This window comes from Ictidomys tridecemlineatus, unplaced genomic scaffold (assembly GCF_052094955.1).
Source record: "Ictidomys tridecemlineatus isolate mIctTri1 unplaced genomic scaffold, mIctTri1.hap1 Scaffold_1660, whole genome shotgun sequence".
NCBI lineage: Eukaryota > Metazoa > Chordata > Mammalia > Rodentia > Sciuridae > Ictidomys > Ictidomys tridecemlineatus.
The window spans coordinates 15,928-33,065 of NW_027521450.1; the positions used below are offsets into that span (position 1 = coordinate 15,928).

General features: G+C 36.9%; 1 long non-coding RNA gene across 1 annotated transcript in view; it reads right to left on the reverse strand.

The window, feature by feature from the left end:
* Positions 1-512: 512 nt before the first annotated feature.
* LOC144372819 (uncharacterized) overlaps positions 513-17,138 on the reverse strand; it is a 30,205-nt gene continuing 13,579 nt past the window's right edge. The window contains exon 3 of the long non-coding RNA XR_013432692.1: positions 513-773. This is a non-coding gene — a long non-coding RNA (uncharacterized LOC144372819). The remainder of the gene's footprint in view (positions 774-17,138) is intronic.

Below are 17,138 nucleotides of genomic sequence, written 5' to 3' on the forward strand. Positions count from 1 at the left end.
AGTAGAGGATAGGAAAGATAGCAGAATACAACAGTTACTAGTATGGCATTATGTAAAAATGTGTATGTGTAACCGATGTGATTCTGCAATCTGTAGTTGGGGTAAAAATGGGAGTTCATAACTCACTTGAAACTAATGTTTGAAATATGATATGTCAAGAGCCTTGTAATGATTTGAACAACCAATAAAAAAATAAATAAATAAATAAATAAATAATAATTTAAAAAAAAAAAAAAAGGCAGGTACACTGGATGAAGAGAACCCTTTCCCCTAACATTATAACTTCCTCTTGTTTTCCCTGCTTCACACCACTGTGAGGAGGAAAACCTTCATTTGGCAGTTTCACATATCTTCTCTACACTATTTAAAGCAAGGAGAAACTATTACTCCAATCTTGCTTTCTAATTAAAGAACTACTTATCCAAATGAAAAATGTAGGTTAGCTAATCCTACTCAGGGAGTAAATCTCCAAAACAATTTCTTAATAACAGTTTATCGAGAAAATTAAAATCCATTGAATTCATTTAATCCAGTGGAATACTTACTTCTCTTTCATTATTTCTCCAGTTACATTTAAGGAACCCAACACTCAAAAACTTAACAATGCAAGATGGCTCCACCTTTCCCACTGAATTCAGAAGGGCTGGGTGGGAATCACACTGTGCTCCTTGGCGAGCTTAGGGTGTGGGTGAAGCACCTCCTCCACGACTACCCTGAATCTTGAGAGGGCAAATCCACAGAATAGACTTCCTTCATGGGTGGATTCAGGCACTCTGTAACAAAATAAAACACAACTGATGGATCTTGAAACAGAAAAGCATATCCCAAACAATTTTAGATTATTGAAATGCTTGTGAGCTGACAGATCCTCTTCCTGCACACATCACTTACTTACTGATGTCTCCTGGCATCTATCCTCACCCCACTGGTGATCTCATTCACTCTTGGTACGGTATATCATCTCCACACAGATGACTCCTTCATCTAGCCCAGACTCCACTCACATATCTAACTGCCAAATGGATATGACCCACTCCACATGCCTCAGTATCTCAAAACATAGTTGCAAAACTGAACTTGAAATCTTCCCTCAACAATCTGTTCTTTCTAAATCTTCACCTTTACAAATGGTCCCAGAAACTATCCAAGCCAAAACTCCACTATCTTTCCTCTTCCCTGGTCCCCTCATTTTCCATCAAGTCCTATCAAATCTACTATTATACTCTCTCTTGTAATCAATATCCCTCTCAATCCTCCTTGCCTGCCTCAATTTTCCCCAAAGCACAACTTTCTTTTCTCACCACTTGGTCCATCCAGTTTTCCAAAATGGGTTCTTTAAAACACAGTTCTTTGCAAAATATCCCACAAGAATAATTCCATGACTCAATATTTTAAATGAGTACTCACATTAAAGTGCTCAAGAAAGCCTGGGTTGAAGATACACATTCACACCAACCCATCTATGCCACACCTGTTCTCCTGGCTCCCTTTCTCCACACAGTTTTTCTTCATCTAGCTAATCTCTACTCATCTTTCAAGCTCAGACCCTGACTCTTATAGGAAGCCTGTCTGAGAGATACCATTTATCTCCATTTCAAGCTTTTAAATTTCTTCTTGCCATCTCCATACCGTACTATGGTCATGTACTTTGGAACATATCTGCTCTGCTGGATTCTGAGATGCTTAAGAGCAAAGATTTTCCACTTATGTGCCTTTTAATGCTTAGCACATTGTTGGTACACAGGAGTACGTCAATAAACCTACATGAGCAAATGAATGCTAACATGCATTTGCTCATGCCAACTCCTAACTTACTCAATCAAACAAAAGCCCTACAGGTAGTTTCCCAATTCTGTACATGAAGCAACTAAAGGAGAAAAAAATGGATACGTTTCATTATTCCTCTAATATGACACTTTTTTTTTTATCTCCTGCAGGGTATACATGAGTAATTCTACTCAACTTCTCAGGAAAGAGGACATGATTAAACCACTGGAAAACTGCTTGGCAAAACTCTTGTTACTTTTAGAAATACTGTATATTATTGAACAAAAAAAACTTTGATGTAATGGAAAAATAACTGGGTTAGGAGTCACATTTGAATTCAAACACCAGCTCTGCTTCACACTAGGTATGAGGCATGTAGCAAATTAATCATCTAAACTCCAAGTGTGTCATCTAGAATGAGGACAATAATACTTTCCATATTGAACATTCCTATTAGGAATACATAAGATAAGTATAAGAAAGCCCTCTGCAGGCTTTGTTATAAAGTTGGATATGCCAATGCTGTTTCCACCTTGAACAATATAATGGAATGATGTTTACCTCCCCATCTAGCAATATTTATGATTGATTACTATATATTTCTATTTTTACTTCCCTTGATGATAACTAGTCCAAATAACTGGAAAAGTTTTTAAATCTGCATACTGAAAGTTAAGAAACTTTCTACTAAATTGAACCAATCAAAGCACATCTGCTTTGAGGCTTGGAGTATAAACTGGGAAATAAGAAAAACCATTGAGTATTTAATAAAAAGCTCGACAACAGTCTTAAAAATTTCAACAAAATCATGACCAGTACAACTGGCTAGACTATCTACACTGCAGAGACTGTCCACACTCTTCTGTCACTAATGGAATCTTATATAATATAGTCAATGCTCCCAGCCCTACAAACTATGAACAGCTCAGTAGATAAATCTCAATAAGCCTCCACATCAAACAGACTGGAAGAAATCAAAAGACCACTGAGCTAAGCCAGACCAGGCTGATATTTTGGTTTATTGGTTAACTGTTATGCTTGGAAAGACATAAAGCTTAATCGCAAGGCTTGAGGTGTATGTAAAAAATGCCTGACTTAAGTAGAAATAATGATCAGAGCATCTGTCACTAGCTAAAATACGTGGAGATCTTTACCCGGGATATTTTTTGTTATTTTTATTTTAAATAAATGAAAATAGCCAGTTACACAGTGACTAAACATGAATCATTGTTTCAGCTTTTTGAGAATGCTAGGAAATACCAGGTGTAAATGAGGGAGTAACATTGCCATTAATCCAGGGCATGTGAAAGTTAAAAGGGGAAAGAATCTGGTTTAGTTTATGGCTTCTTGTGGTATTAACTGAAAGGGTAAAATTTCTAAGCTGGAAGGCTTGAATTAAAATGTAAAAGATTAGGTTATTATTGAGTTCCTCTGTTACACCCAGCTTCCTGAGATAGTTAAGACAACACCCTACTAGCCATTTAGCCTAAGGCCCTGTGCAGTTTGTCACAGGGCCCGAACCAATCAGTTTGAATGTGTACCCCGCTTAGGAATGACCAATCACCCCTGCCCGAGCTGTTCCCGCCAATGGATTTGCCAATCACGTCTCAGAGTTGTTGTTCAATTTCCCCGCACCTCATGATGATTTGTTCTGATGTATGCAAAGCCCACCGCCCTCTCCAAAAAGTGTACTTAAGCTCTGCTTGACCTTTGCTCTGGGCTCTGGGCTGCTCTCCCTCCTTGAGTGAGCACAGAGCCCCAGCGCACTGGAATGGATCCCCAATAAATCCCCTTTTGTCAATTGCATGGAGTAAGTCTCTTGTGTGGTCTCTCCCTCCGATGATCCGCTGGACCCCCTTTACATTAACCATAGGTTTCTCACAAATTTTTTTTTTAAAGAGAGAGTGAGAGAGGAGAGAGAGAGAGAGAGAATTTTTTTTTTAATATTTATTTTTTAGTTCTCGGCAGACACAACATCTTTGTTGGTATGTGGTGCTGAGGATCCAACCTGGGCCACACGCATGCCAGGAGAGCGCGCTACCGCTTGAGCCACATCCCCAGCCCTCTCACAAATACTAATGAATACAACACTTTAAAACACTATATGGAAAAGTGAAATCCGGTGGTATAATCTGGATCTCTTAAACATTTTCTACTGAGTAACTCCAGTTGGCTGAATAAGCAACAAAAGCTAACATTTTTTAAAAGGCCCTAGGAGAAAGTTCTCCTAGTAAAGGTCTTATGAAAAGCTGAAAATGAGGTCCTCATCACTGCCTTCCTCTAATTTCCACCACTACCAAAGCTACCCAACTATACTCAAGCAGCATAGTGCATTAGGACATGCAAAGACTTAAAATGCAATCCCTCCCCTTTAGAACCTTGTGTTCACTTGAGAGTACATAACTAATTTACAAGAAAGAGACAGTACACAGCCTCTGGGGTGGTACAGGAGAGTCCTATGGAACAAAAAAAACAACAAATGCTGAGATGACAATTAAAACAATGGGCACTAAAGGAGAGTTTCCTATATACTAAGCACCAGCCTTAGGCCCTCTACACCAGCCTTAGGCCCTCTTAGCTTTATCACATTTGCTCCTCACAATTCCAGAGGCAGACTCTATTGTCATTCACATTTTATAAGGATGCTGAGACAAAGAAATGGAGGCTCAGGGGACTAAGTCACTTACACCAGAAATCAAATGTAGACATGCCTATTTCTACATTCATCTTCTTTGCCTGCTCCTAGGGCAGAGCCTGAAGAAGGCAGTATGGACTACTACAGAGCTGCAGCCCCAGAGTCTGCTCTCCAGAAAACCAGTTTTAGGAAGACCATTGGACTGAACCCAAGGATGGAAATCAGCATAGTTTAAGAAGAAGGGAGAGGCAGGCATTTAGGAGCAGAAAAACCATGAACAAAAGCACTCAAAGTAAAAGCTTAACATTCAAAGGAACAATAGGGAGATTAGCTTGATTAGTGTGTGGGTATATATTTGGAATGGGAGAAGGTAGTTGGCAGGCTTTAATAAATATTTGTAAGTTTGAATAATGCGAGATAAGGTGAAAAGGGCCTTGAAAGCAAAGCTGAAGAAAATGCAATTAACCAACAAATAACTTGAGCAAATGTTCAGCCTCCCTAGTAATAAAAGCAATGTAAATTTAAACACCAAGGTCTTTTCCTTCTCACATTCCCTGAAATTTGCACTAAAAAAAATACTTATTTCTGGGGCTAGGGTTGTGGCTCAATGGTAGAGTGCTCTCCTAGCATGCATGAGGCACTGGTTCGATCCTCAGTACCACATAAATGTGAAACAAAAATACTGTGTCCACCTAAAACTAAAAAATAAATATTTTTAAAAAATGCTTACTCTTAGTACTAGGAAGATTGCACATGCTGGTAAATGTGTTAATTGGTATCAGTTAAAAGAAACTTGGCTATTAGTTTCATGGAATGTTTATATTCTTCAGTCCAGCAATCTCCCTTTCAATAATCATAAAAACATGGACAGGGGCTGGGGTTATGGCTCAGTGGTAGAGTGCTCACCTCACATGTGCGAGGTCCTAGGTTCGATCCTTAGCACCACATAAAGATAAATAAATAAAATAACGGTATTGTATCTAACTACAAACTAAAAAAACAAATTTTTTTAAAAAAAAGGACAAAGATAAAATTCATGAGAGAATATTCCTTGCATCACTATCTATAGTGGGGAAAAATCAGATAAAATGCTCAAGATTGTTGATTAAAATAAAAATAACTCTTTTAAAAAGAAAAAAGGCCAATTAGAGCAATAAACTTTATACTATGTGAAATGGAAAGTGAAACGTATGACTGGAAGTGAAATGGAACCTGTTTTTTCAAGAAAATTAATTTATTAAGAAATATGACAGGCTGGCGATGTGGCTCAAGAGGTAGCATGCTCGCCTGGCATGCGTGCGGCTCGGATTCGATCCTCAGCACCACATACAAAGATGTTGTGTCCGCCAAAAACTAAAAAATTTTTAAAAAATTCTCTCTCTCTCTACCCTCCCTCTCTCTCTCTCTCCCCTCCCTCTCTCTCTCTCACTCTCTCTTAAGAAAAAAAAGAAATATGACAACTTGTGGGTTGGGGTGTGGCTCAGTGGCAGAGTCCTTGCCTAGCACAAGTGAGGCCTTGGGTTCGATCCTCGGCACCACATAAAAAATAAATAAATTATAAAATAAAGAACTCTGAAAAAAAAGGAAGAAAGAAAAGAAATATGACAATATGTAAAACCTAACAGTATAGAATGCAACAACAAGTCGTGTCCTGTGACCTAGAAATCACACACAGGAGACTCTACTTGCAGAAAGAGGCTTACACATTAAAACACTTTATAAACAAAGATACACAGCAGTCTGTTAATTTTTTTTAAACTAGGAGGATTATAAATTATCAAACAAAAATGAAACGTGATTCCTACCAGTGAAAAAAGAAGGGTGTGTGTAGAATAACTACAAATACATTTTATAAAAACTAAATACTCATGAATTAAAAAAAAGGTCCAGAAAACACAGCAAAATGACAACTGCAATGCAATAGCCTAGGTGAAGACAATAAAACTGTGTAACTTTTTCATATTTTTCTTAATAAGCACATATTACTTTCAACATACAAAGAGAGAAGAAGAGTGAAACAGAAGAGTAGGAGTGAAGTCCTGGAAACCACAGCGTCATCTTTCCCCCACCAAGGTTCTGCCCATACTTAACTACCCCATGTCAAATCGACACACTGGCCACAAAGAGGAGAGATGCTAGTTGGAAAGCAAACCTTTTGACTATAAGGAAAGAAAACTCAGCCATGGCACTGAAACCAGGAAGTACCTGAAGGACCAAAAAACAAGGCTGACTGTTGGAAAAGAAAGAGTGTAGGAAAAGATTTGGGAGTCCAAAGACCTACTGAAAATGTACCAGTGTTTTCTTTTAATTCACAAATGCACCCAGGTCTCTGAAGATTCAAGTTTTTTCTAAGTAAACGGATCAAAAAACACAGAACAAGGAGAAAATACTCTGACATATCATTTATTGTTCCCCATAGAGAATAAGATATTGCCAATTACAGAGTACCTCTGATTATAAAGAATACACACTAGAAATCAGGGAGTCCCTCTGAGAAATCTCCTTAAAGAGCTGGCCTACCTCTAAGCACTTCCTACCACATGAGCTATATCACATATACCATAGAGAAAAACGGGAAGAATCCTCAGATGCTCGCCTCTTGGATTATACCAGAACAATGGTATAATATTTGATTCCTCTCTCTTCTTCTTTATCATTGCTGTCACTTCACAATAAGACTGACCTGTTCCTTGATTGTTTTAGTTTATTTCATTGTAAGCACACTATATGTTCCGTGAGAATAGGCTGTTCTTAGATCTTTTTTGGTGTCACCTAGTACTAAGCCCTGTATACAGTTGATAGTTAATACATATTTATTGATAGATATCAGGCTAGGTGCTCAAAGTCATTCCAGACTAAGGTAAATTGAGAAACATGATTCCTTCTGCTACTGTGATTTTTTACAATAATTCTATGAAGAGTGACATTACTCCAGGTGTCACTATACATGACTGTAATCCCAGCTACTTGGAAGGCTGAGGCAGGAGGATCCCAGCCTTGGCAACTTAACAAGACCTTATCTCAAAATAAAAAATAAAGAAGGCTGGGGATACAGCTAAGTGGTAGTGCACTTGCCTAGCAGGCATGAAGCCCAGGTGTAGTCCTTAGGACTACCAAAAAAAAAAAAAAAAAAGAAAGGAAGAAAGAAAGAAAGAAGAGAGGGTTATTATACAGAAGGCCCTAAAAAACCATTAAAAATTCTATTTAATGGGGAGCAGGAAGAAACGTCCACAGAAAATGCCAGGGATTCCACGGGATTCAATTTTCATGGACAAGCCAACCAGTTTGGCAATGCATGAGGGCACAATTTTAAATGCAGCCAGGGCTGAAAACAGGAAGGATATACACAATCAAGTATTTAGGGACAGTATGTTCCTTGGTGGAAGGCCACAACTTATAGTCATATGGCAAATGAAATACATGATATTATAAATGGTGGCATTGCAGGTAGCCCACAGAAGTTATTTACTTCACCACTGGAACAATATACTTTTATAATGATAAATAATTGAAAACTAGTTCATTGAAATATTGGAAAGCAATCAAGGAGAACACCACTAAAAGAACTTCTTTTCTCTGAAATATAGAAGCTTCAGGGAAAGTTCTCAATTAAAGCATTAAGGAGTTGGAGATGACCTGTGCTGGGTTTCTAGGGGAAACTAGGCACTTGTGACCCTTAGAAGTCAGTGACACAATATTTTTAATACACATAATTCCATTTCCAAATGCAGGTAGGGGAGGCAGAGCACCAACATTGCTCTGCGTTGACCACATTTTCTAGCAGCAATATAAACAAAAGGTGAGGGAAGATTTTCCCACATTAATGAAAGAACTGGAAGAGACATAGGGAGAAAGTGTGTTTAAAAGACATGAGCAAGAGCTCTGTTACAGCCACGTCTGCACAGTGCAGCGGGAGTGAGGCTCTTCCCATGAGGAAGAGCAAAGTCCACAGTTACCTTCAGCTTCCCACCTTGCTTTATAGGTAACTTTACAGTTGAGTCCAAGTTTTGCCTCTCCTCTTCCATTGTTCTTCAGAGATTTGCATCCTATTTTATAAATGTGTGTCATCCCCTCATCCCCTCAGTGCTTGAACCTACCTCGTATACTTGCTGAATGAATGATGAAGAAAAAAAAATGTCAGAATGCCTAACCTGGACACCAGTTACACAGAAATGGAACCACAGGCATAGGAAAGCTTTGATTAAAGGGGTGACAGAGGGGATCAAGTGAATTACGGGACAGGGGTATGTAGCTGACCATTAGATGGATCTAAGTCAATTATTCAGATTTGAGAGGTTGTAGAAATAGATACAACTAAGATGAAGATATCTTAAGAGCAAAAGAAAGGCAAGATGTCATGGAATTGTGCTTATAGAATGGAAAATTCTAGTCTTCCAAGATTTAGCAACTGGATCAGACGTACTGATCCTTGTCAAATGAAGCTAATCTAACCCTAACTTCTGTCAAGCCCAGCTGGTTTGCCCTGACCCAGACAGCCTCATGTTCCAATTCTATAGAGGCAGTTTGTAGAGAACAAAGCAGTTAGAGTTCAGAGGACAGAAAAGAAAGAAACTTGACAGAAAAAGAAAGAGAGATTATTCAGAACAATTGGCCTAATTTGAGTTCAGAGGCCAAAAAAGTCACATCAAAATACCACATTCAATTGAAATAGAACAGGGATTTTTGACACAGAAACAAAAATAATTAAATGCCAATTCCCATAAATTTAGAAAGATCATTTGACTTCACACTATTTGGCCTTATGATAAGAAAACCAATATATGGGTCAAATTCCAAAAGTAAACCAGAGTTTGTGATAACAAACATGTTAACACTGTTATCTTATTAGAGATTAGCTGTGAACCAGGAAGATAATTCATAATGTCAAAGAGCATTTTCAAGCTTGGATTCAGAATCTCTATTTTAATGTTTTACAAAACTTGGTTCATGTGTGAAGACATACATATACTTTGTTTCTGGGTGCTATGGTTTTGGATATGGTTTATCCCTCAAAAGGACATATGCTGGAAGATTGGTATCCAATAAAATGATGTTGGAGTAGTCAAACTTTTAAGGGGTAGGGCCTCATGGAAGGTAACTAGGTTACAGGGTTACTTATACCCTCATGAATAGATTAATGATGTCTTGGAATAGGTCAAACCTCATGGGACTGAATTAGTTCTTGATAAACTGGGCTATTGGAAAGTAAAGCCACACCATGCAATTGGCCCTTCTACGCAGTCCATTGGTTTCCTTTCTACTTCCTGACCATGTTGTGATAGCCATGGGTGTGGGGGAGGGAACTTTTCCAGAATACTAGCACCATGCTGTTTGGACCACCTTCCACCACCAGAATCATGAGCCAAATAAATCTTTCTTTATGCACTACCTAGCATCACGTATTCTGTTATAGCAACATGAAATGGACTAAGAAATTACATGAAAATTTTTTAAATGCAAGCTATTTACAAGAATGAATTATAGCCACATCAGTGTTTATAGCAGCTCAATTCAAAATAGCTAAGCTATGGAACCAACCTAGGTACCTTTCCACAGATGAATGGATAAAGAAAATGTGGTATACATACAAAATGGAATGTTAGTAAGCCATAAAGAAGAGTGAAATTATGGCATTGGCTGGTAAATGGTTGGAACTGAAGAATGTCGTGCTAAGTGAAATAAGCCAGTCCCCCAAAAAACCAATGGTTGAATGTTATCTCTAATACGTGGATGCTAACACACAGTGAAGGAAAGTGGAGAGGAGAAGAATAGAAGTTCAATTGGATTAGATAAAGGAGAATGAAGAGAAGGGAGTGGAGAGGAGAATAAGAAAGACAGTACAATGAATTGAACATAACTTTCCTATGTTCATATGTGAATACATGACCAGTATAATTCCACATCATGTACAACCACAAGAATGGGATCCTAATTAGAATAAGCTATACACCATGTATGTATAGTGTTAAAATACACTCTACTGTCATATAAAAAGAATAAAAAAATTAAAAAGAATGAATTATACAGAACCGAATATCTAGACCCTTGTACTATTTCATATTTCTTTACAACTACATGTAGGAAATATGTAAAGGAAATAAATTTTCATATTAGGCTAAAATATATTTATTATCTTCCTATATTTAAATCACTGTTCCTAATGAAAACATTTTCAATGCTTTTGAGATGACCTTGAACATCAGACATCAATGTAGTAACACACATTGCTTAATTCACACTCTTTCCCCGACCTTGTCCTTCCTTTTAATGGAACTTGACTTTTAGAATTTACCATTCTCAGACTAGTTATGTGCTTCAGGAAGAGCTAACATATATTCCAGGCCCAACTGAAGAACCCTGATTTGTCTAAGCTAATTATGGCAGATCTATTTCCCCCACCCGGGTTAAGCTGGGACATGTTAAAAATTAACTTTGGTCAATAATATGTGAATAAAAACCTGTAGGATGTGGAGGTGGGGACATAGAAACACACACAGGAGGAAGTGTCATTGTTTTCAAAAAGAAATAAGAAACACGGCTTCTAAATATTGTGTTTCAACTCTAATATCTGGAGGATGGCTCCAACATCTACATAATAGCAGCCATCTTGTAACCATCCAGAAAGCCCCCTTGGTCCATGCCTTCACGTCTAGGATGGCACAGTAGAAACACAGAGAAAACACATGCTTCAACCTGAAAGAAATAAATCCCCCTTAAAACATCCTGGTTACATATGTAATAACTTTTCCCTGTTTAAATTCTGATTTGGGTTTTTTATTAGTTGTATCCAAAAGCATTCTAACTACTATTAAGTCTGAATTATTTCAAACTTACATTTAAATATTAAAAAATGGAGCTATTATTTGAGGGATGAAAAATGACAATGACAAGAGTATGCTACTTAATTTTTTTAACCACACAAATATAAAATAAAGATATTGTGTCCACCTATAGCTACTTAATTTTTTACTAGGACATCTAGCCCAAGGTACAGAACTCAGTACTTCTAGTGAATCCTAAAGTCTATTATATTTCAAAGGTGTTTACTACTCTATTCCCCCTTCACTACTTGCCTCCCCTCCTTCCCCACTTATAAGCAAACACATAAGTACACATACCACAGTCTGACAGATTAGGTCCTCAGCCTGTTGACCAGTTCATCATCCAGACTGGCGGTGCTACTTTCCCCATGTCATGACTTTAGGAAAATGGAAAGTATCTTCTTCTAATAACGGTAAAGACAAACACCAAAAAAGTAATATGCTGCTCATGACAGGCTCTGTGTACTGGTGAATAAATGCTCTGTACATGAAAATAATTTGTGTTCCAGTCCTGCCACTTTCCAGCTATATGACAGCAGGCAAATAACTAAAATTCACTCCCTGTCGTTTTACTCCATTGTGAGGTGATGATGATATTACTCACCTTGCAAGGATCTCGTGAAGGTTAAATTAGACACACATAAAAAATTTTATTGATCATATTTTTATCAAAAATAGTTTTGTGTGTAACAACAATTGTTGGAAATTTCTGGAATTTCAAAACTATATGTTACTAAAATCAATAGTTACTAGGACTGAATTCTGAACAAATTATAAATGTTATCTTAAGTTCTAAGAAAACCATTCCCTCTGGCCTTAAGTTCTTTGACTCCATTTTCTCATTTGGAAAACAGCTCTGTGGTGTTTCTCTACAGGTAGTGAATGGGCAACAAATACAGCTTGTAAACTTCCTGATAAATGAATACTTTATCTCATAGCCCTGGAAGCAACCCTGACATCTTAAATTATGTAATCCTGGTATTACATTATATTAGTCTGGCTCATATAAAATGTAAGCTACAAAAATATCAAAGCTAAGAAAAAATATTTAATCATGCTTTTACATGCAGAAAGAGGATGCATGCATTGCCAAGACTCCATAGAACAAGCTCAAACGAGAGCAACAATGCCTCAGTTATTAGAGAGGGCAATGGCCTGAAGCAGTCCTAAGGAACAAAGATTACTTGGTCCATGCAAGAGTCAATATTTAAGCATACAATGAGTAATTCCCGCTTTAAGTTCATGAACATATTTCTTTTCAAGAACTTCTTTTTGGTTACAAATTTCATTTGTGGTCTTCCTACCTATAATCCATGAACCTATGAATGAACAAAACGTTGAAATATGAAACTCTCCAGTAAACAAAAATGTCAGTACAGACTTAATTCTGACTAGACCATCTCAATAAGGTTACACAAGACTTGTACTGTACTTCTCAGTCTCCAAAAATACTCATTTATCTACCCTGGCTAAAGCAACAGATTGAATGTTCTACAAAGATCTGTGGTAAATGCATGAATGACACCTCCAGACTATATCAAATCATGGGGCTCTTAACTTTAAATCATTATTATTTAAAATCCTCTGACAAGTAAAGTGCCTCTTTGGGAGAATGAACCTCATATTCCACATTAGAATCATTTAAATTCAAATGAATATTATTGTTGCTAATAGAAACTTCATTTCTAAATATTTTTTTCAAATGTTCTAGTCATCCTATAAGCTAAAAATAACCATTAAATTATATTAATGCTAGCTTTGTGATCTTGAGCAAATCACTTAATTTTCTGCACCTTAATTTTCTTATCTGTTAAATGAAAATGGGATTGGGTGACTTTTTAGGTCCTTTAGAAAATAAAAACAAATAATAATTGTTTTCATTTATGTCATTTTAATTAAAGATGTGAAAAATGTAACCAAAGATTCTGTAAAACATTAAGTCTAAAAGAAATTGAACCACAGCCAAGAATTTTTGTAAACCCCAAATCCCCTCTCGATAGCACCAAACAATTGAGTTTTACAGAGTTAACTATGAAAAAGGTAAATTTCTTATTAGTAAAACTGATAACCTCCTGGGCTAATTTAATTCATTCCCTACTTGCCAACCAGAAAAGTATGATTTTTACCTTTCTGGTTTAACAGCATAATATTAGAAACTTTAAGGCCTACTCTTGTCTCATCTCTTATATACATGAAAACAGTGAGGCTCACTCAAAAAAAGAATACTTATGGGCATTCTCATCCATAGCCTACCTGCCTGCCCCTCTATCGGGTATACTGTATTTTCTCTTGCCTTTGTCTTACTTGCAATAAACTGCTCTAATAACCTCCCCACCAAAAACATAAAATCCACGAACAAAAAAACTACATAATTCATATTGTCTTCCAACACCCACAGAAAGGGTCTTAGAGTCAACTCAAGCAAACTTCTCCCCTGCGCCCCACCCCCACTGAAATCAACATACCATATTAAAAATGTGTGATTATTGGTCCACATTCAGACTTTGAATGAACGAATGAAGTGGCTTGTCTCCCACAGTTAGGGCAATGTAAAATCTAAAGACATACACCAAAAAAGTAAAATACTACTCATGACAGGCTCTATGTATTGATAAATAAGTGCCCTGTACATGAAAATAATTTGTGTTCCAGTCCTGCCACTTTCTGGCTATAGGACAGCAGGCAAATAACTAAAATTCACTCCCTGTGGTTTTACGCCACTGTAAGGTGATGATGATATTATTCACCTTGCAGGGATCTCGTGAAAGTTAAATTAGACACATAAAAATGGCCTGGCACAAGCCAACCATGGAATAGGCAAAAGACACTAAAAGACATGCCATCTGCCTTACAAAACTTCTCCCTTCCCTCAAGGTAAGTTGAACAGAATCCAATGCAACAGATAGCTGCCATATTTTTCACTGGGCTGTCAGTTCCCCTTAGGCACAGAATATTTCTGATTCATCTCTGCATGCTAGTACCCAGCAGATTGAAAACATAATGAACGTTATTCAATGGGGAAAATGAGAATTCTTTGGGTCTGAGGATGTTAATATTATACCAGACCCAGTGAAAGAAAATTCCAATTTTCAGTTTGGCCAAATAGGTAAGTGTTTACTACAAGCTTCTATGTGGTTCAAAGCAAATAAGCTATTCTGAATTCTAATAATTACATTCTCTAAAATATAAAAAACTCAATTGCCCTAAAGCTCTCAATTTTAGTCTTGAAAAACCAATTCTTTCCTAAACAATGGAGTGGGTAACCACAGAAACTTGTGGAATCTCTTTTCCTAGAAAACACGAAGAACAGGAAAGAAGCCAGTCAGTCTGGAAATGGCTTCAAAATCTGCCGATAAGCAAGAAGTTGGGCTGAGTTAGATGCCCCTTGAAGGGTTCCTCCAGACCTATGCCACTAAGAAAAATAATTCTAATAATTCTGTCATTTATGTCCAAGAAAATAAAATAAATCTAACATCTCCCAATACAGTCATTTGAAATTATTTTATTTGGATCTAGTGATGCTTTTACAAACCCATTTTTTTCTTAAATTATAGTAAACTGTACTAAGCTCTTAATTTGAATATGAGCTCTTCTTAATAATACAGAATAGAAATTGCACTTAACACAGTAAACAAAATTATTTATTCATTTCTCTTTTTCAGTCTATTTCATGACCTTAAATCTACTCATCCCCAAAGCCTTATAAGAAATACTATTTCCCCCAAAATACATCACTCTATTTTTTCCATTTACAGATGTCCAAGGCATTCATTACCCAAATCACATTGCGCAGGTGATTAGTATATGATATCTTCTATTTTCATCTGATTCACAAGTAACAGTCTATTTCTCCCCAGCTGAACTGTAAGCTCAAAAGCCCAAGTTTTGGAGCCCTCATGTTTAAACTGAATTCAAGGTAAGTACTTATTCATCATTAAGTTCTTATTGGCTCACAGGTTGAGTTTAAGCAAAAGGAAAATGTAAAAGCAATACTATTTAACTCTGCACACTGAGCACCTGTATGAAGTTTTGGCAAAGCAGACACTCCACAAAGTCAAAAATAAAGCTTCTCAGACTACTATATATTGGCACTTGCCACTTAGCTGCAACTAACATAGTTGAAGGTTAAGACACACAAGGGACCCAGAGTTAAAGATGCAATTGGTTTAGCTGCTACCCTATAAAGAATGAGCAGCTATCAAGGACGGTCCATTCACATACAGATGGCAGCTACTATAGAAAAGCAGAAAGCACAGCACCTTCCCCAGAAAACAGGGCTATGCATGTTCCGATTTTACATGGAATCCATTATTCATTCTGTCAGACTAAGTCAGTTAAATGGCAACAAACAGAAAGGAAAGAGTGTTAGAAAATTACAGTGTAATAACATGACTGTAAAACTTGTATTTTCTCACTGTTCATAATCCAAAGAACACATCTAGATCAGACCAATGGGCTCAAAAGCTCAATCATAAGTGCATTCCACACACTCATACAGAGAGGCAGACCCCTGGTCCTTTCTCCACATATTAAATGAAAACTTCTGGTCCCTACTATGTGTCAGGTACTGTCTAAGGCATTGGCACTTTATCAAACATGCAATTCTAGTAACATTATATAAAGTCTCAGCTTCATATTTTAGAGGGAAGACACCTCAGGCTTGGCCCAACCTCTTATTTGAGCAAGAAGAAACTCAAGGCACAGAGAGGATAACCTCGCTGGTTACTGTGGCTTTATGAGAACAAAGGCAGGAGTAGAAAACAAACTTTTTATCCATCCCTCCCCAGTAATAAAATTTACTTTTTCTACTAAGCAAGTATTTCTATATGCTTCCTACACACCAGACAGTATGCAAGGTACCAGATACACAGGATTCTGACCCTGGTGCTGTCCTCAAAAGGCACAGTCTAACAACAAGGCAACAGACAGAAACAGCAAACCATATCTCTAATTGTTTAGGACTTCAATTTTTAAAAAAATTAATAATAAAGTTGTAATAGTTTGTTGTAGACTCTTAATAACCCCATGAAGATAAAATCTAGATCTTACTACTCCTGTCATATAGATTGAGAAACTGAAGTATGGAGTGAATAAGGGACTCTACTAAGGTCATCTCCAGTGGCAGCAAAATGCCTAGAAACCAAGTTTATTTACTCCAAGGTAGACATTCTTTTCACACTAGATGGAAAAAAGCAGATGTTCTTTTTATGTTCAGTTCCTTTCTGACCAAGAGCACATATTTGCAAGACTGCATGCAGAACAACCTGTGGTTGTGAAAGCAAATTTAACTGGCTGTGAGGTGTCATCAGCTGAGGTTAGTTATTTGATGACTGAGTAATCACCCAACAAGACATTGTAAGTAGCATTCTTAAAGTGCCCTTTATATATACAAAGAATAGATGGAAACGGTCCTATCCTTCGGGGAATTAATATGTAGAAAATGGGTATATAAATATTTCAACAAAAAGTGACAAAATTAAATAAACTACAAAAGTAGAATAATCACAAACAATTGCAAATTTAACAAACTAAATGTTTTGCAGAACTTCTAAGAAGACCTGCCAAGAAACTGATAATTCAAGAGTTAAATAGAAAAGAGAAGCCTGTATAGGAGATGACACATGCCAGTCTTCTGATTATTGAAATACAGGCTCTTACTAAAAAAATGTTCACCACACTTAAGTAAAATATCAACTTCCTAATTCCTTCATTTCACTTTCCACCATTAGTCAAAATAATTATACAAATATTCCATTTCCCTTCTTCTAGGAAAGTTATTAATTTTGTAATCTTCTCTATTCAAAAGAAATGAATTTCCATCAGTGTGACTTTAGCTAAAAGGGTAAAACTGTGTGATCTCATCGCCCTTTATTCTTCTATCCTCTTTTAGTTGCAACCTAAATGAAATTAATGAT